General features: G+C 47.7%; 1 protein-coding gene and 1 pseudogene across 4 annotated transcripts in view; one reads left to right on the top strand and one right to left on the bottom strand.

The window, feature by feature from the left end:
• ASTN2 (astrotactin 2) overlaps positions 1 to 21,125 on the bottom strand; it is a 765,958-nt gene that overhangs the window by 61,768 nt on the left and 683,065 nt on the right. The window lies entirely within an intron of this gene.
• On the top strand, positions 10,484 to 10,896 carry LOC308248622 (ubiquitin-conjugating enzyme E2 A-like; annotated as a pseudogene). Its single transcript has one exon. The product of its transcript is annotated as a ubiquitin-conjugating enzyme E2 A-like (transcript).

Here is a 21,125-nt window from a genome sequence, read left to right as displayed (position 1 = left end):
AGGCCTGTGGTTAGCAGAGAGCTGGGATATCTTGAGTAGACAAGGGAGCCTCCATTTGTCTTCCTTCTTCTCCCCTAGGGTGGGACCAAGCTTCAAACCCAAATCTGACCCAAACCCATCAAAGGTAGCTCCTGAGGACACCCCCCCGCCCAGCCCAAGGCACCAGAGGGGATGACAGTGAGACCCTGAGGCCATTCCACTTGCACACCAGACTGGCACATGCACACACACACACGACCCACTTGCACACCAGACTGGCACATGCACACACACACACGACCCACTTGCACACCAGACTGGCACATGCACACACACACACGAAGGCACACCCCTCCTCGGCCCATCCCTGTGCCCAGGCCTCCAGCAGGGAGTTCTCAGGGTGGAGAGAAGGTTGGCAAAATGAGTCAGGTTTTCTGATCGTGCAAGCGACACTATTCCACCAGGCTGAGGTGAATCATTGAGAAGGAGGTGGACCTGGGAGGTGGCAAAGAGAGGTGGATTTCCAAATGGGTGGGGAAGAGAGGGAGAGAAATAGATGAGGACAGAGTTAGAAAGAACTACAGCCAGGAAATACTCAGACACAGAGGAACTGAAGTAGAAATACACAAAAAGGAACAGGGAAAGAGGAAAGGGGAGCGGGGGGTGGGGGTGAAGAGAGAGAGAGAACGAGAGAGAGAGAGAGAGTGATAGGGAGAGAGGGAGAGAGAGAGAAAGGTAGAGATTAAAACTTAGAGAAACAGAGATAGAAGAAGACTAAGATTGAGAAATAGGAAGGAAGGGAGGGAGGGAGGGAGGGAGGGTATTATCTAAAAAGAGAATGGACAATAGCAAGACAAAGGCAGAAGCTGGAGAGACTGAGGCAGAGCGATGTAGAGAGCGAGAGGGTGGACACTGAGGACCACCCTGCCAGGTGAAGAACAGAGGAGGGGGCCTGGCCATCACTGCACACAGCGTGGCTTTCCCGAAGGCTGGCGAGTGCCTCTTCTCATTCCACGCTGCCTGGCCTCACCGGGTGCCCTGGGCAGAGGGACAGACCCTGGGCCCAAAGTGTGGATGCTGCTCTCTTCCCTCCTTAGCTTTGGACCAAAACCAAGACCGCCAACGGCCCTATTCCCACAGCCTGGGTGAGGGATAGCCTGGGTGCCACCTAAATCCCACAGGCAGAGGCAACTTTCTGGTGATGCTCGGAGGCCGGAAGAGCCTCCACCAGAAATGGATGCCCTTGAGCCCTTGACCGGGGCAATTTTCATGACCGTTTTCATCCAAATCGCCCCCATCGATCCCTCCCACACACATACAGCTTTCATTTTCACTCTCTAGCAAAATGACTCCCTGGCTTCCCCATTTACACTGAAATTTTCCTTTAAATAGAGAAAGGGAAACAAGCTCTCTCTTCAATGCACGATGAAAGCTATGAAAGCGTTTTTAAGCTTGGAAAATTCGGCGGGTCAGTTTTTCCTACTGTTTAATACATGCGTTAGGTTACCCTGCGTGAGTGCACATGGCGTATAAGCTTCTAATTCATACTTAGCCCTGCGAGTTTACAGCTTTACATATATACATTTTATATATATTACACACACATTTATATATGCACACATAAGCACACAAATACATGTGTGCGTGTCTGTGTGTACATACGTAATCCCCCTAAGTTGCACAGCTCACTCACCTTTACAAAGAACTCTCTCTCACTTGATCCAAAAAATGACCTTGAAGGCAGCCAGGGTGGGATTATTGCCTCCCCTTTACGGATACCTGAGTGTAAGGAAGAGGCTCCAGGGATCCACAGGTCTCCAGCACACAGCCCGAATCACACTGATCTCATGCCCACAGGTCGGGCAGTGCCCACAGCTGAGCCTGCAGGACCCACAGCCGAGGGGAGCCGGAGCATCCTCTGTGCAGGGTTCCCTTTCCCAGATGGAAACACTGAAGCTGAGAGTCCCTGCAGGCCCGTATGGCATTACTGTGCAAAGTAGACAGCTGGCCAGGGTGCCCACGCTGGGCTAGGACTTCACAGTGTACACGGCATTTCATATCCAGCCCCTCCTTACCACGGTCCGTGAGACCTAAGGGACCCGGGGCCTCATGACTCCTGTAGCCACAGCCCCTCTGCTCTACCCTTGCTGACCCCACTTCAATGACTCTGAGTCACCTTCACCTTAACCAAACGCCGGCCCCAAACTCCATGCAGAAAACACTTGCTGTTTTCTTCCTTTCAAGCTCATCCCTCTCTCTGACCTTACACTGTCCACCTGTCCTTTATCATCACTGCTCCCCAGCTCCGAGATGGGAAGGGCTTTGTTTTGCTCACTGCTGTCTCCTCAGGCTAGTGTTTGGTGCATAAAGGTGCTCAGTAAGGATGCATTGGACGGCCTAACTCATTGTTCCGCACAAAACACCCCGAGGCTAGCCAGGCTGGCACTGGGGTTCCCATTTCACACCTGAGGCCTGGGAGGTAAAGAAAGAGCCCCAACGCCCTTCCATTGGCGAGGGAGTGGCAAGCCGAGCTGTCGGACTCAAATCCCATTCTTCCTATCCCAAGCCATATTTCCAATGGTCACTCTCCTTCCCCTTCAAGTGCACACGGGGGCTGGGTGTCACCTGGGATTCTGTTGTTGAGGTGAGAAGCCACAGCAGATGGAGGCGTTAGGAGGGATTTCCCCACCCAGACGCAGGCCTGCCAGTGCCATCCTATACGCAAACCAGAGCATGGCCCTGAGCTGAGAGCACGCATGTTCCAGACCGGCCGCCTGCAGCCAAGAGCAGAACGGGATTGGTATCAAGTTGGTAGAAGGTGGGAAGAGGAAGGAAGGGGCTGCCATCCACAAGGCTCTGAGAGGCAGGCGGGAGAAGCCCAATGGCCCTTTCAGAGCAATTTCCACCCTATGAAGAGGTGATGACTTTCTTCATTGCCCCAAGGTTTCCATCTGCCTCCTGGAGACAGCCAGGTCCTGCAGGGGAGGAGGTACTCGCTGACTCCTGGGTCAGCGAAAGGAAGGAACCTGGGATTGGACTTGGGCTGTGCTCTGACTTCCTCTGTGACTCACCTGCCCGCTCTGGATGCCATTTCTTCCACCTATTCAAATAACGCTTGGGCCTAGAGGAACTCCAGGGCTTGGTCTGGGGAGATGATGTTGAGAAAAACACAGCCCATAGCACCAGACTGGGCACTACATACATGATCTCTTTAGAATTATTATACTCATTTTGCACTTGGAGTAATGGAGGTGCAAGGTCAATGTTCATGTCCAAACTCACATAGATAGTGAATAACAGTGCTGGGGTCAGAACCGAGAACAATCTGTCTCCTTGGCTTTAAAATTCAAGGTCGGGATGCCTTCCTTATAGAATTGTGAAGATGGGCAGTAATTACACAGAAAGATCCTAACAGTCCTTGGACCAAAGTAGACCCGATGTCAGAGGAGGCCCTTGTGATTTGGGTAATGATGATCCTTCAGGGAGGCTCTGACGATGAGCACACAGGAGGCAGGGGGCAGAGGGGAGGTTCGGATGGGCTGGCAGGCTTGGCTTGGGCAGACACAGGCACTGCCTTGTGAACCAGGCCTTTGACGCCTGCTTCAAATAGTACTTTCTAAAGTCATAATTTGCTAAACCAAGCAGTTCATGGGCCTTACTTCACAAATTATTGCTTTGCTGTTTCAAAAGCCTCCCATAACGAGAACCAGCCCTCCGCCAGGCAGGCGGAGAGTCGGAGCGGAGTTCCGCGGGGAACGCATTGTCTCGGGGCAGCCGACGCGTGCAATATATTTCTGGCCGGTGCTGGTTGGATTTTTAGCAAGGAGAGGAAGGCCAACATGTTTTTAGAAATTCACATAGCTTAGATGCTTAGATTTGGACTAAGGGCTGTTCACTCTAAACTTGAGGCACTATGGATGCTGCTTCCCTGTTTCATCTACAGGATATTCCTAAGACAGGTTTGCACAGCCTGGCGAAAGGAAAAGAAAGTGATTCCCGGTGGGGAAAGACTGAGGTTCCTTTTTAAATTTATTTTTTGTTAATCTTCATCGGAGGATATTCCTCCATTGATTTTTAGAGAGTGGAAGGGAGAGGGAGACACACAGAGAGAAACACCGATGTAGGAGATATGAACCCCGACCAGGGCCAGGAATAGTGCCTGCAACCAAGGTACATGCCCTTGACCGGAATCAAAACCAGGACCTTTCTGTTCTCCGCTCAGTGTTCTAGCCACTGAGCCAAACCAGGTAGGGCTGAGGTTCTTATAGTTGAGTGACTTCTGCAAACATCTGCATTACTCACCATAGTAGGGGAAAATGTCTTTTTATTTTGTTATCGTCTTGCCAGGTAGGTGCTACATAAAACGTAACAACGTCGACTGGAAGGCAAGGGCGCTGCAGAGACACAGTGCTTTACTATTCGAGCCCTGGGTCTCAACCACGGCGGGGGAAAGTGTTTCCATGGGAAAATGTGGTCAGAGTTCCCTTCCGCGAGGTGCCAGAAGGCCTCTCCCCGCCTCCGCCCGCCGCTGTGCGCTGTCTCTGCGAGCAGCATGGTGTCATGGAAAAGCTCTATGTTTAGAGCATGAGGACATAAGTTCCAGTCCCAGATTTCCTGCTGTGCTAGTTGAATGACCCTTGGACTCTCTGGGGCTCAGTTTCTTTATCTGTCAAGCAGGCATGAAAACTCCTACTTCTCTGAGGCTTTCTGAACTTAAAGGAAAATAACACTTGCAGAATCACTTTGAGAACTGTGAAGGCCCCATACAATTTTTTTAAAATATGTTTTTATTGATGAGAGAGGGAGAGAGAGAGAGAGGGAGAGAGAGAGAGGGAGAGAGAGAGGCAGAGAGAGAGAGAGAGAGAGAGAGAGAGAGAGAGAGAGAGAGAGAGAAACATAGATCGGCCGCCTTCTGCAGGCCCCCTACTGGGGATTGAGCCTGCAACTTGGGCATATGCCCTGACTGGGAATTGAACTGGGGATCGATCACTTGATGCATGGGACAACGCACAACCGACTGAGTAACACCGGCCAGGGCACCCCCATACAATTTTGAAGTGTGGTTAGCAACTCTCCAGTCTGTTAGGATGGGAGCCCCCTAGACCTAGACAATTTCTATAGGAAAGTGGGCTCCGTGGCCAAGGTTGCAGGCCTCTCTGTGGACATGTGCCTGCTTCTGCTCAGAGATTCCCAGGTGACTTCTCCAAACACTTCAACTTCCAAACTGGCATGAGCGCCAAGATACAGAGAACTAAGAGAGCAATGACTGCAACACATGTGGACAATATGTGGTATAGCTCCTGCCCCTGTTTGGGGCCCTCCTAACCGAGAGTAGGGAGGAGGCGGAGGGTGTGATGTAGAAGGAAGTAGCAGAGCACAGGGCAGACGGCCTCTCAGCTCAGGGGATGGGATTTCCTCACCTCCTCCACCCATGTCCAGCCAGAGAGGCTAAATACCACCGACAGTTTCCGACCTCTATGGCCACTGTAACATGTTAAATCAAGCAAGAGATTAAAACCTGTATCCCAAAGCTATTCATCTCAATTCTACCACTGGTCCTTGTACTTGAGTGATAATGTTAGCCCAGGATAGTGAGCACAGTGCGTTTATTAAAGCAGTGGTCGAAGGAAGAACAGAATTCCCAAGGTGCCAAGGGAGCTTTCTCACTCCTTTATCCTTTATTCTGCTTAGGGTGTTGGCCCTAAGCAAAGCTCTCCCCATACAATTCCCTTGCTGAAAAGCCCTTCATTGTTCACCAGAGGCCTCAGAAAAAGATTGAAGCTCTTTAGAGTCACCCTAACCAGTGCAGACCCAACTGGTACTCCAGACCCCCTCTCTCCACATGCCATCCCTTCTGGGGTTCATCCCCAAATGGAGCTTGCAATTTCACACCTCTGCTTCTGCCTGAGCTGTTCCCTCAACCTGGTAAACCACATCACCCTGTCCCCTTGCCTGTCACCAGCATCATCCTTCTCATTGAAATCCTCTTCACTTCCCAGGCCCAACTCAATGCCATCTTCCCTAGGAAGCCCCTCTTAATCCAACCCCTTCCACAGCGCTCTGCACCCCTTCTTCTCTAATCCATAATTGACCACTCTTATGTGGTGCTAATTTCATTCACACAAGGGACAAGGCATCCAAAGGCTCAGGTTGTGTACACGCACCTCCTACATGCATGGGTATCACATCATGTAAAACTCTAGAAGCCTCTCTTTCCTTATCTGCAATATGAGCATAATCATGATACCTGCTGTGTGAGGATGGTGTGACGAGAGATAGGAAAGTAAATTTTAAGTTTGGAAAAAAGAAAAATTTATCATTGTGACTTTTTAATAAACCTCCGACCCGGGTTTTTATTTCCTGGTTAGCCTAGTCTGCTATCTGTATCCCAGGTGCTCAGATCCAAATCTGACCTAGCACAAGTGATTAGAAAATGCATACATTTAAAAAATGAATGAGTTATACAAGAGTTAGGAAAAAGAAGAGAAGGCTATTTTCAACATGAGAATGACCCCTTCTCTGTCAACTCCATCAGGGTTCTCCTGATAATTCCTTTTCAGAACATCTGATTGTTCCCTTCACAGAACCTGTCACAATGTCTATGTATGGATGTTGGCTTATCTCTCAGCTGCATTTGACAAGCCCCACCCCCAAAGAAGGAGACCAATTCTCTTTTGTCCATTGAATACCCAGCATCTAGGACAGCACATGGCATGCAACAACCACTACAGAGGATATGAATGAACGCACAGCTTTCATAAAACCAGAAAATCATGCCCAGATGGAGGGTGAAGACAAAGTGTAGCCTTTGTTCATAACTATTTACTAACATAAGCGGTGACATCTTCTTGCCCCCACCCATCCCCTAGCCTGGAGTAGAGGCACAATCTTTGTTCCCATTCTTCCACTCTCTCCCATGAAAACACGTATCATGCTGTTTTGCATTTGCCCGTATCCTTGTCTGCTTACCTAATAGACTATAATCTTCAAAACAGAACCTGCCACAGCAGATGGGTAAGATCAGAGAACTCTTTTGCTATCACAGAATCAGAAGAGCTGGGGAACTGCCCCATGGGAAACAGGATACTGGTATAGAATCAAAAAGTCAAATTTTAAGTCATAGGTACTGAGAGTGGAGGTGGTGATCACAGCCAGAGAACGCCAGAGCCAGGGCAGCTGGGACTGGGAGAGGTATCATCTGTAAACACCAGGCACTCATGTGTGATTTCACAGAGTGACCACAGCAACCCTTCTAGGCTGCTATCATTTTACAGAGTATGGAACTGAGGCTCAAAGAAGCTTAATAATCTGCCCACGATCACAAGACCTCTAGGTGGCTACGTCAGGACTGAAAACCAGATCAGTATACTCCAACTTCACTCCTGACGTCATTCTGTGACCATGCCTCCTGGTGCTTAGACTGCCTCAGACTAACCTGTCAGGAATGAGCCAGAGCTGTGGTTGTCAGTTCTGGATTAGCTTCTAAGAGAAAGAAAGAAAGGAAAGAACGAGAGAACGAGAGAAAGAGAGAGAGAAAGAAAGAAAGAAAGAAAGAAAGAAAGAGAGAAAGAAAAAGAAAGAAAGAAAGAAAGAAAGAAAGAAAGAAAGAAAGAAAGAAGGAAGGAAGGAAAGAAAGAAAGAAAGAAAGAAAGAAAGAAAGAAAGAAAGAAAGAAAGAAAGAAAAGGAGGGAAGAAGGAGGAATTGAAGAAGAAGAGAAGGAAGGGAGGGAGGGAGGGAGGGAGATAAAAGAAGGGAAGAAGGAGAAGAGAGAAAGGAAAAAGAGAGAAAGAAAGATAGATCCTGGTACCTAGCCAACGCTATTGGAAAGGGATCTTCCGGGTTGTGACCTGTGACTTCATATTGAAAAACATTCTCCAGGTGATCCTCGCCCAAGAACAGAGAACCGTGGTCCTGTGGGGATTTATGCTCCGGTTCTGGTATTTGACTTGTGACTTCTACTATCCCTTCAATCTATGCTTTATCAATTCTGAAATACTTTCAATAGCGCTGACATTGAGACGCGTCCTACAAGTGATGCTGAGGCAGGAATGGTTTCCGCCAGCCAGGCAGTAGCCTTCACTGTGTGCACCTATGTGAGCCTGGATGCCATTCCTGGTGGGTCAGCTGGATACACACACCCTCGGTGTTTCAGGGCACAAACTACTCAAGAACTAATCGTGGAAGGAACATGAGTCCCAGCTGTTGTCTGACAGCCTTCTCTGACAACTACTGGTAAGATGATAAAAGTGCCAACGTTAGAACTTAAAGGAAAATTCCAGAGATAACAATGGAGTCTTCTTTTAAAAAAATGCAATAATAAAAATGAATGATGTATTGATACATGCTACCACATGGATGAACCATGAAAACATGATGCTAAATGAAACAAGCCAGATACACAAGACCACCTATTGTAAGATACCGTTTCTATGAAATGTCCAGAATGGACAAATCCATACAGAAAGAAGATTAGTGTTAGTTTAGGAGTGGAGAAATGCAAGGACTGTGAGAGGGGAGGCTCATGGGGATGGAAATGTCCTAAAATTGATTGTCATGATAGTTACAACTCTATGAATGTACTAAAAACTATAAAATTATACATTTTAAACAGGCAAATTGTATAGTGTGTACATTATATCTCAATAAAACTGTTTTAAAAAACTATGGGGGAGGGGGTGGGGGAGAAATAGAGCATAACCAATCCTTTGGCTATTAAAGAGACAATGGTATGTGGAAAAACCCAGAATTCAATGACCCTGAGTCAAAAAGCGAATCAGAAAAGGCAGGCAGAAGGTGGACATGAAGAAGTTTCATGAATATGTGAACATGTATTTTACTTTTATATCACAGGAGTGATGTATTGTAAAAATATAATCAGAATAAATAAACTCTTTTAATATACTTTTATATCACAGGAGTGATGTATTGTAAAAATATAATCAGAATAAATAAACTCTTTTAATACGTCTAAACATTTAATAGGTAAGAAAGCATTGGGGTATAGTTCCATTGGCAGCATTTTCTTTTCTTTCTTAATGGCACTTAAAATAAAGTGGCATCTCGATAGGATGAAATACAGCATTTGAGCCTCAGCTCCTTGAGGCTGGTTTTTCCAGTCAATCACCAGCAGTGAAATATCCCTTACCCTCTCCATCCCTAAGCGTTCCTCTCTCCACAGTGGATTTATTTCCAAGGATGCTCATGGCTCTTAGGTGTTCCAGTTATAATCTAAATTTCTATTCATGTCTGGTGGGAAATTCACCGTTCATTGGATCCTGCCCCAGATCATAGGCTTGAAAAGTAAGGAGAAGAGGACACTGCCACATCTGTCTATATGTATCTTCTATTGAAAGAAATGTGCTGAGAAAGGTAAAATGATTTCCTGCACCTTTCCCTTGATTATCTGTAGATTTCATTGCTAACCCTTTAGGAAGCCCAGATCCCCAGAGAGCTGAGAGTGAATGAAACAACACATTAAGAGGGAAAAACTCTGGGCCTGTGGTCAAATAGTTTTCGCCACCCCGGCCAACCACTTGGGCCACGCCATGGCCTCTGGGTGAGTTCCCCTGGGGGTGCGATTGTCCAGCTTGTAGGTGGCTCCCTGATCTGCGTGCAGGGCGCCACCCGGGACATGGGACGCACTAGCGTCAGAGGCAGCTCAGGAAGAGAGAAGACTTTCAAAAAGAAAAGAAACAAAACGGAAGAAGAGACTGGCCTCCAGGCTCTGCCAGAGAAGCACTCTTTTCCAGTAGTTCCAGGATTCCTTCAGTTACCAGACTTTTCATAAAAGATTATTTGTGTCTAACAGGCAAAGACCCGTGTTTATTTGAGCAGTCTCCAAAGCAAGTGAGAAATTTAAAATGTTAACACTGGAGAAAAGGTAAATAAAACCTGGGCTATAAAACACTAAACAGACACTAAAATGTTTGCAATACTATAAGGGAAGACTTGGCTTTCACAACGTAATAAAAGAGGTAGGAATTTTAAAAAATTATGTTCTCCATTATATAAAGAATATGCATTGTCTGGGAAGGAAATATGCCAGATATTCTGATCATCTCATACTGGTAGAGCTCTGAGTGATGTGTTCCTGTTTCTGCATTCCCATTCTATAATGAACGTGCAATGTCCTTTTCCATCATGAAATTTAATTCTACTAAACATAATTTAAAATGTTTTTCTCATTATAAAAAAAATAAAATGTTTGTTACAGAAAATTTAAGAAAAAAGATGGAAATAGAAATCTGCCAGACCTAACACACATACACACCAACAACTTATGATAGCATGTTGGTATATATGCTTACAGTCATTGTTGCTTGGATATATAAACAGCATACACACACACACACACACACACACACACACACACACACACACACACACACAAGATCCATAATAGATGAGACACTGTGAGGTCTATGCATCCTGTCACTCTACTTCTGTTTTAGGCATGGTTTTCCCAGGTGACCCTATACTTTGAATCACAGATGACTGGACTTCAAGAGGTTACAGGAGGTCCTCTAGCCAGAGTTAGTGGCTCCATCCAAGAACAACCTATGGTTTGGAATGCGGTTATTTGGGGGCCAGAAGGGACCCCATTTGAGGATGGAGCATGTAAGTTTATAATAGAATTCACTGAGGACTATCCAAATAAACCACCTACGGTTACATTTGTCTCTGAGATGTTTCATCCTCATGTCTGTGCAGATGGTAGTATATGTCTGGACATACTTCAGAACTGCTGGAGTCCACCTTAGGATGTGTCTCCCATTTCTACGACCTTTCTGTGTCTACTGGATGAGCCCAATCCCAATAGTCCAGCCAGTAGCCAGGCCTCCCAGCTATACCAGAACAAACGGGAATATGGAAGCAGTGTTTCTGCGAAGGTAGAACAGAACTGGTGCGATTGTTGATTTGGGTGAGCAAAAGAAGAGGCAAGGCATAGAAAAAATATACACTGAGAGGCCAGATTATTATGACCTCTGAACGCATAATAAGCTGGCCACTCAGTGTATTTGTATCTCAAATGGGTACCAAAAGTATTCTAGACTTTTGCTGGAGATCAACCACCTATTTGCCCTGAGCTTTCTATCAGCTAAGTGCAAAGGGGAAAACTGATCAGGTGCACGATTTATAGTATCTTTGATATCAAATAAATGAGGTACTTAAGAGAAGTACACTGAGTGGCCAGATTATTATGCATTCAGAGATCATAATAATCTGGCCACTCAGTGTATATTGATGTGGTTGTCACCTTCCGATTCCTCAGTGTCATTAAAAGCAAAGTACTGTGCTGTTGCCACCTTCCCTCACTGAGCTTTTCCTACCCTTTCTACCACTCCTTGAACATCAAATAAAAAATAAAAAACAAAACAAAAATAACCCTCTACAAGATCAAATTACTGTACCTGGGTTACAAGCAAAATTTACTAACACAATTCCTTTTCTGTCGCATCTCACCTCCAGCTTTGGGGCAGTATGCCGTTACTGTAGTTTACACAAAGCTGTTGAAATGAGTTGTTATACATGTGGTGCTTCTGCATAGTTTGAATGACTGGGATACTATTTTTAACAAAATGATTGCAATACTACTAGTATAAGGAAAGACTTGGCTGGCGTGGTTCATCCACTGAGCCAAACTGGCGAGGGCAACTTTTAGTGGTTTATAAGATCTCTAAGATCCGCTGTCTATAAAGGGGCCTCATAAGTCCTATCACTTTAAGTTAATGAGTTGTTTTCAATTCAGATCAATTCAAGTTAGTATGTTTATTATTTGGGGCTAAAGATCATTGAGAGCAATATAAGCTCATTGTCAACTTCAAGAATAATTAGAAGAGTATGAACCAAGCCAAGTTATAGATTCAAGAGGAAAAAAAAAAGGGGTAACATTTTGAAGCTCTTAAAGACCTTCATCAGTGCCATTCATCAAACTGCTGTTTTAAGAATATTATTTTTGAGATAACCTTCGTGTTCATATTTTGAATGTACAAAAAGGCCATATAGTATATGTGTTGGACAGTAATATTGCCTTTTTGAAGCTAATTTAGATTGACTATTAGCTCAACTAAATATGCATTCTAAGGACTATCCCATACTTTTTTTGTGTGCATAGAAAAGATTTGAAGGAAATGAAGGGAGTTCTTCATAGTCATGGGTTTTGGGACTATAGCATAAAAAATGACTGACACACTCTTCAGCTGATTATAGCATAGTTTTGAAACAGATTGTCATAAAGGAAAAGGAAGCTTAAGGGGACATAGGATTGTTACTATTTCTTGGAGATCCTGAAGTGGAACTGTTGGGTCATATGGTAGTTCTATTTCTCATTTTTTGAGGAGCCTCCATACTGTTTCCTACAGCAGCTGCACCATTTTACATTCGCACCAACAATGTACAAGAGTTCTGATTTCTCCACTTGTTGTCTTGTGTTCCTTTGGTAACCTCCATTCTAACATGTGTGAGGTGATATCTCATTGTGGCTTTGATTCACAATAGCCAAGATATTGAAACAACCAAAATGTCCATCACCAGGTAAATGGATAAAGAAACTGTGGAATATACATACAATGAGACATTATGTACAGACAAAGGAATTTGGCAATGTGACAACATGGATGAACCTTGAGGACATTATAATAAGGGGAAGCAGCCGTCACAGAAGAACAAATACCGCATAATTCCACTTATGTGCAGTGCCCAAAATAGTCAAACGCATAGACACAGAGAGTGGAACGGTGGTTTCCAGGGGCTGGCGGAAAGGAAAAGGGGAAGTTACAGATAAAGAGGCCTAAAGTTTCAGTTTTGCAAGATGAATAAGGCCCAGAGATCTGCTGTACAATAAGGAGTTATAGTTAACAACACTGTATTGTGCACTTAAAGTCTTGCTAAGAAGGCAGAGCTCATGATAACTCTTCTTACCATAATAAAATAAGATTTTTTAAAAAAACAAAGAAGCTGGAAATTGCATGAAAAACAGAAGCTGAACAAGGTAGACTAGCATACACTATGCCACATCCTATGCTGCTGAGCTGAACCAGCGATCCCTTTCTGATCCTGTTCCCTTAAGACGAAAGTCTTTGCTTTCCTCGTCCCCCTTTCCAGTGGCCTCTCTTGAAAAGTCACCCTCATCCACAGATGGTCAACATTACGATGGAATTTTGTTTTTCTCGCATGTGAATTTGGAGCTGATAGAAGCTTCCCGGCTCCTTGGTGGGACCCGCTGACAGACCCGCTGGCCCCAGAACCATCTGTGACTGCGAGAGGATGCTTGTGAGGATCCTGTTGGCACCTTCCGCTGAGCCACGGGGCTCGGTGCACAAGCACCGATGAGGACCTGGAGGGCAGACTTTGTCACTGCCCCGTACAAGGCCAGCATGACCTGGAGGGCACGACTGGCCCCTTCTCTGTGGTTTCCCCAATTAGAACGCGACCGAGAGAACGGGGAATGGGTTAGCAACATCAAATTCCCTGCAGAAGCACTTGGGAAGAAGCTGCCAAAAAGGACCTGTTTGTAAATTAAGGGGGTTGCACTCAAAACTCTCCAGGGGCATGTCATGGCTGACACCAGAGTCCTCTGTGATGAGTCAACCCTGCAACTTGCACGGAGGCAGATGTTCTGAGGAACGTGCACTTTCTGGGGAGGAGTTATCTGCATGAACATGGAGTGTCTCTAGATAATGGGGGGAGGACAAGGGAGGCAACCAGAGCCCTCCATGTCTCATCAACCAACTCACCTATGACCGTCACCCTTTCCCACACACATGCACACAAAGTGTGTATCATCTAAAACTGACACAGGGTATGGGTATCTTAGACATGACGGTGGTAGGTCTTTCCCTGAAATGGTCCACCTGTTATTTTTTCCGTGTTTATGGGTAATTTGCTATATTGACACATCCCAGAAAGAAAAGATAACTCAGGCTCCTCTATTTACATAGATTCCATGTAGTTTTGATACAAAGTCTACCACATTTCTGATAGTTACACATTTTTTGGTCTTGGGTTGCTTAGGTGATTATTTTTTAGGAGTAACATAAGTTTGCACTGGAACACTGTAAGGGCATACATACCTCTTATACTTTAAACATTTTTTAATTGATTATCTTTTTTAGAGAGAGGAAAGGAGAGAGAGAGGGCAAGGGAGAGAGGGAGAGAGGGAGAGGAAGAGGAGAGGGAGAAGAGAGGGAGAGAGGGAGAGGGAAAGGAAGAGGAGAGGGAGAGGGTGTAAGAGGGAGAGAGGAAGAGGGTGAAAGAGGGAGAGAGGAAGAGGAAGAGGAAGAGGAGAAGGAGAGGAGAGGGAGAGGGAGGGGGAGGAGAGAAAGAGAAAAACACTGATCAGTTGCTTCCTGCATATCTTTCAACTGGGCATGAAGCCCACAACCTGGGCATGTGCCCAGACTAGGAATTGAACAGGTGAACTTTCGATGCATGGGACAACACTCAACCAACTGAGCCACCCCGACCAGCGGGAGACCTCTTATACTTCTGATGCTGAAGGTACTTTGGATCAGGTACTAGGGGCCAGGCCTCTAGACTACACCACAGTCGCAAATACAACAGCAATTTTCCAGGCCCCGAATCAGTGGGAAATATGGCAAAGATGAAGCCGAAAGACATTTTTGTGGCTATCTTAAGGACATAAAAAGTCATGAGGCATAAAAATGCCTAGAAGGGGCATGACTCCCTCTTCCCAGCACAGAAACATCCTCCCTTGCTTGTTTTGGAATCTAAGCCAGAAGACCCTCGATGGGAATGCCAGTACCCAGCTCCCAGCTCCCTGGATGCCTGAGCAAACACGGATGGGCCTCACTCCCCTGCAGCCTCTGGGACTGCCGGGTTCTTGGGCTGTCCCAGCAGCTGCTGGCCCAGAAGTGCCAACTCGCAGCCAGGGACACCAGACCTGGCACAGGGGGCCGCCTGCCGGGGGCCGTGGGCTGTCCTCAAAAAAACCGAGAGTTTGGGAGGGCCTGGAGTTTCGACCCCCAGCATGGCTAGAGGCCAGTGAGCTTCTGCAACTTCCACACATGTGCCTGCGGAAGGGCTTAAAGATATATGTAGAAAGCATTATTACCCAAATGGGAGAATGAACTGCCATTTGGAGTCTTCACATACAACCCCACCATGCTACACCCTGCACCTAATCTGGGGTATCCCAACCCCTTCTCATTCCCTCAAACCAGTCATTTTTCAAACATGTCAAAGCAGTAGAACCCACCTTTCCGAAACACCTTACCTACACATCCTATATGAGAACAGATGGGAGTGGGGACATCTGATTGCACCCAACACTCTCCCTATACCCTCATCAGCTGTTCCACAGCACAGCTCGCTGTCCCCTGGGGTCTAGCCACAGATCCTTAGGCTCCAAGGAACATATCTGAAACCATGATTTACAGATTTTTATAATCAACTTGTATCTTTCTTAAAATCCAATTTCCAAATCACCAATTTGTAGCGAGGAAAGAATGTTAAGCAAATGCACATGCTGTTGGTGTCAGAATGCATTTGGCAAACATTCTCTGAATACAGGGTGCAGGCCAGGCACTGTGCTTGGCAGTGAGGATGAAGAGATAAATAGGATGCAACTCTATCGCCAAATAGACCTGATTACTGAGTAGCCTTAGGAAAGCCACTTGCATTGCTCTGTGGAGTGAGATGTGCTAACAGCATTAGCGCTCATGACCGCTCGCACCTGGAACCTCTTCATTTTCCACTAAACAGAGCTGAGTTCCAGAGCGGGACATCACACTCAACTCCTGGTCTCCTAGCGTCTACAGCTGAGCAGGGTGTCATACTCTAGGACTGCAGGGCATGGGAGAAGTCACGAGCACATTCTGATGAGAATGATGTTGGGACAGCAGGGGTGGGGCTGATGCCTGAGTCCTGTGACCCAAAGTGCTGGAGACACTGAGTCTCGGATGATGGTGTGCAAGGACTCCAGGGGTCGGGCGCCCAGGGCCCAGCAGAAATGACACCGTCAAACATCTCAGTCTGGTAGACAATGCGTTTCCGTGCAACATGCCCTTCTGCTTTCCAAATGCTTTGCAATGTGCAAAGGATTTTGACTCGTGGCATCATACATGATCCTCCTAGGTGTGCAGGAGGGACGCTTTCCCCGTTTCAGAGATGGAGAACCTGAGTCTCAGAGATGTGAGCTGACGTGTCAGCGTCAGACAAGTGACAAGTAGCAGAGCCTGAGCATCTGGACATGTCAGGAGTCCTGAGCTCCACGCTCCCGTTCTAGTTGAGTAATATATTGAATCAGAGACAGGCATGGGTCTGAGCTTTGGCTTGGGAGTATAAAGATGGAGCAACTGCGAGAGAATTAAAGAACAGGAGTTTACATTTGTTGAGTATATGTGCCATCATATTAACCCATTGTGGACCAGTAGTTTCATTGCTAGCTTTACCCAGTGGCCAGATAAGTTTCTATTGAACGAGTACAAAAAAACGTTTTACATAAATGTTAAAGGCATGCTTTACAATTAAATACCCATTGCATTTTGAAGTTAGTTATTCCATGTTCTTACATGTTAATATCTTTTTAAAGTATAATACTTTGTAAAACACTGTGTAATATGAAGCGAGAATTCTCGTGATCCGTCCGCAATGTGTTAAGATGAAGCACAGTTGCTGCCTTTGGAACATTACAGTAGAATGGGGAAGCCAGGCTCATCAAGAGGGAAATAATATTTCACGTGTTGAGTCCTAGTCCAGAGATATGCATAGGCACTTGTTATTTGTTTGTAGCAACCAGGTGATAGATGTGTTGTATTCCCAACTTTCTGATGAGAAAATTGAGGTTCAGAGAGGCTAAGTCACCAGCCTCCGGTCCATGCAACCAGCAGGTGGGTGGGTGGGTGGGTAGGGGGGACAGGGAGCAGGAGTTGAACTCCAGTGACTGTGATGCGGAAGTCCTTGTTCTCTGGACTTCACCCAGCTGCCCTTGGCTTCAGTGGGATCAGCAGCAGCCACGCTGGCTGGAGAGGGCAGGAACAATATTATGTCATTGAGGTTTTATTTATGTGGTGCCATGATATTTATCTGGAAGCTTTCATCTGAGAGATGCGGTGTGTTTTATAAACAGGTTCTTATTCTTGCCTTTCTCCCCCTTCCACTCCTCCACCTGAGTCCTTGGGAACCAAAGAGGTTGCCGGAGATGGCCAAGGTCACAAGTGTGGACAGGTGTATGTGTGAGGGTGGTCCCCTGTGTGCAGACACAGCTGTGTTTGGTGATAAGAGCAGTAATCTCTCACCTTGTGTAGCTCTCTGTTGTTTCCTAACCTCTTTCATGTCCAACTTTCATGTACCAGATCCTCACACCAGTCATGTGAAATTGGCAGAATGCGCATCAGCTTACACAGGGCAAAACGGAGGTCAGTGAAAGCCTGAAGCACTCGGCCTGACACTCGAGGAGGGGAGGTTCGAACTCAAGTCTGTCGATCTGTATGCAAGCAGTACTGCACGGTGGCTGAGAGGCTGGGTTTTGGATCGGGCAAACCTGCTCCTGAGTTCTGCATCTGCCGTGCACCTTCAGAGCTGTGTGCCTGAGACAGTTTCTTTGACCCTGTTCCTTCCTCTGTGAAGTGGGCCATCTAATCATCCCTGCCCCAGTGAGCAGTGAAGAACCCACATGAGAGTTACACACAAAATAGAAAGAAGGCATCATAACGCCTGGCGTGTTGGGAGCGCTCAATAAACAGCAGCTATAACGAGGTCCCAACCGAGATCTCCTGCCACTATGCCCATCGCCTGGGAGGCAGGAGTGAGGCCTGCATACCCCCGAGAGGGTCTACTAGGAGGCAGGTCAAGGCATAAGGTTTACCTGCAGCTGAGGTGCCAGGCCCTGTGCCCCTCTCAGGCCTCGGCTCCAGAGAGGAGGAGTGCATTTTCGGACTGCCCATTGGCAGCTGCTGTTGTCACGCACTCCCCAGCTTACCCTCCCAAGTGGCCCTGCCCACCTGTCTCCATCCTCCCGAGCTGGCAGCCCCACTTTGCCTGGGAGAAGAGCAAACCTGCGTCCTCAGGTGCTCTCCTCCTTCTCTGCCACCTGGGGGCTCCGCCAGAGAAAACCAAAGCACTCTGTTTGTTTTCTAAGCCGGAGCCAGAAGCCATTCCCGTAAGGCCCTCCTGGCTTAATGGGGCTGTGTCTGGGTGCTGCCCGAAGCCAGGCTCCAGCAGAGTCCAGGCCGCCCTCTCGCCCGGCCCCGCTGCCCCTGCCCGTGGTGACATTTGCTTAGTGGCGGCATCTCGGTTCTGGCTCCAACTCACCCTGCATCAACTCACCCTGTGACCCTGGACGTGTTCCTTTCCCCACTCAGGGCCTCAGTTCCTCCACCTTTACCAAAAGTCTGCTTCTGCTTCTTCCTTTTCTTTTCTTCTTATATTATTATTATTATTATTATTATTATTATTATTACGAAGGCAGCGTCTTCTAAACCAGTAGGTGTCCACCTGGGCTGCACAGGGGAGTCACCCGGGAACTTGTCAAAATGAATGTCTGAGCCCCACGCCCATACATTCTCCTCTGATGCGTGTGACATGGGGTCTGGGCAACAGGTTTTCAGAAGCTCAAAGGTGACTGTAGCCGGCAGCCCGCGTCCTCAGGTGCTCTCCTCTTACTCTCCCACCTCGGCCCCAAATGAATCCTGACAGCCCCGTGGACTCTGCCATGTAACGATTCTACGAAAGAGGTCAAGGAGCAGAAGCAGAGAATTCTAGAAGGAGACATCCCGATGGCTCTTCGTTTCAAACCACCTTCTAATCAAAATGCCTCCCTGGACAAACAGGCAAGCTGAGGCCCAGAGAGAAGGGGGGAGTTTTAACGCCCTCCAGTGAGTCACAGGGAGCCTGGTCTAAACCTGCTCTCCCAAGTCTCGTTACAAGTAACAAAACATGGATAATAAAAGGACACAAAGAGGGAGAGGGAGAAGCTGAAAGTAAAGAAGGAAGGAAAGGCAGATGAGGGCAAATTATAAAAAGGAAGAAGAGAAAGAAGTAAAAGGAAAATAAAGAAAATTAAGGGGAGGGGAGGGGGGTACATGGAAGAGAAGAAATAGAGGGAGAAAAGCCGGGGCAGGGGCGTGTGCCACTCAGATAGGCCCCGTGCCAGGGCAGCTCTGAGCCACTCTAGGCTGCAGGGTGCTTACTTGGTGAAGGTAACCTGGGCAGGAACTCCCATCCCCACTGGGGCCCCAGGCCAGCTGCAGCCTGCGTGGGGCCGGGCTGAGGTATAGCTGCTGCCTCCTCACCCAGCTTCCAGCCTCTTGCTCAATCGAGCAACAGGCAGGATGGATGCTCTTTGGCAAGGTGATCCCAGCAGAGAGGACCCCACCACCTTTAGGAGGGATTCCTGCAACAGCAGGGAACAGATGGGCAGGGGAACCTGTGCTCCTGCCATGCTACCAGCTGGGCGAGTCCCAAACAGGCCTGTGTTTCCCGCCTCCAGGCCCCAGTTTGATGCATACCTCCGCTGGGTGCCCTTCCCACACCCACCCTACCCAGCATGGCATTCGGGCCACTTTTGCTCCTGTGACAGCTCCTCGCTCTCCATTCCCCTCCATGCTTTTCCCACCACACGTAAGACCATATGCGAGTGGAAGGCTCCCACCTCCTTTGCTTATGGTGCGTCCATCCTCCTGTCCTGCTGAGCCCACAGGCGTCCTTCCAACCCCCACTTAAAATCTCAAAGGGGTGTCCCTGTTCGAATCCCACTCCTTCCAAATGCCCCCACCACCACCACCACCACCGCCATTGGAATGATTCCCTCCACCTTCCAGGATTCCACGTCAAGTGTCCTGACCCTCCTCGGCCACCCTTGGCACCCTGCGCTTCTGTATCAGACCCCCCCCCCACACACACACACACACACACACACACACACACACACACACCACACACCACACACCACACCAGACAATCCCACACAAATCCAGGTGACCAGATTTACTCTGTATAAAGTCTCTGGGCTTGAGCTGTGCACTCCGGACAGACCTGAGTGTCAATTAAGGCCCAACGAAGAGCACTAACAGCATTCGCGCAGCTGCCGCCTTGCAGGGTTCATGTTTGTTTGCCCGTCCTTCTCTCCTGATCTCCTGGGTGGGGAAACTGAGGCTGGCAGCGCTGAAGTAATTTCACACTCAAGATCTCACTGCCTCCTCCTAATAGCCCTGTGAGATAGAATTTCTTGGTCCTAAAATGGGAGAAAAACCCTGTCCGATGTAGGCTCGCTTGGGCCCGGCCAGGGTAGATTAGACTGGGACCCTCCTGACTCTAGGTGCCTGGTCTAGTTCTGGGGCTCTGCCTGCAGGACGAGAAGTGCGTGTGTCTCCTTTTGGGTACAAGGGGACCCAACTGTGGGCCTCAGGGTTGCGGGACACACTCAGGGAGACCCTGCCTGCTCTGCCTTTCACGGGAAGCCAGGTGTGGAGTGAGGGCCGAAGGGGCAAGCTAAGGGCCTGCAGAACCCTTTGGGGAAACGTTATTTGGTTTCATCATCCCAAGGAGAGTCTCAATCATGGTGATTCTCAAAGGTGAGCAGACATGGAATCACTTGGGGAATGTGAACAAAGTAATGATTCCCAGAAATTCTGACTCAGCAGCTTTGAGGTCAACCCAGTAACCCGCATTATTAAAATGCATACCCTGGTGATTGTGATGTAAATGCACCACAGAGGGTGCTTTAGCCCATTCCCTTATCTAAGCCATCTCTCTCTCCTCCCAGCCTGGTCTGCCCTTCCTCAGAATTACCTTCTATGCGAACACTGAGTGAATCAGTGTCTATATTCCTTCCCTGCCTCTGCCCTCACCCCTCCTGGCCTCCTGCCCTGTCTACCCTGGGCCCCTGACTGGAGGAGGAGTGCTGGGGAGGACAGCCCACCCTTCCTCCTCCAGGAGCCATCCCCTCCCAGGGGGCTCAGGTCCTGGAAGCCATCCCCTGGAATCTTTGGGGACTTAGTTCTATCTTTACTGTAACTCCTTCCCTCCAGAATTCCTTCTTCTCCTCCATTAGTTTCCATTTGGGAAACTGGCCCCAATAACAACAGTCAGTATCCTGGCTCAGCCCTCAGAGTCTATATCCACTCTGCCAGTCCAGCCTTCTCCAGCAACCTCCTACCACACACACACATACACACACCATACA

This window comes from Plecotus auritus, assembly GCF_963455305.1.
Source record: "Plecotus auritus genome assembly, chromosome: 5".
Lineage (NCBI taxonomy): Eukaryota > Metazoa > Chordata > Mammalia > Chiroptera > Vespertilionidae > Plecotus > Plecotus auritus.
The sequence above is the reverse complement of the archived record's forward strand: the minus strand, read 5'-3'. Positions and strand labels throughout refer to the sequence as shown.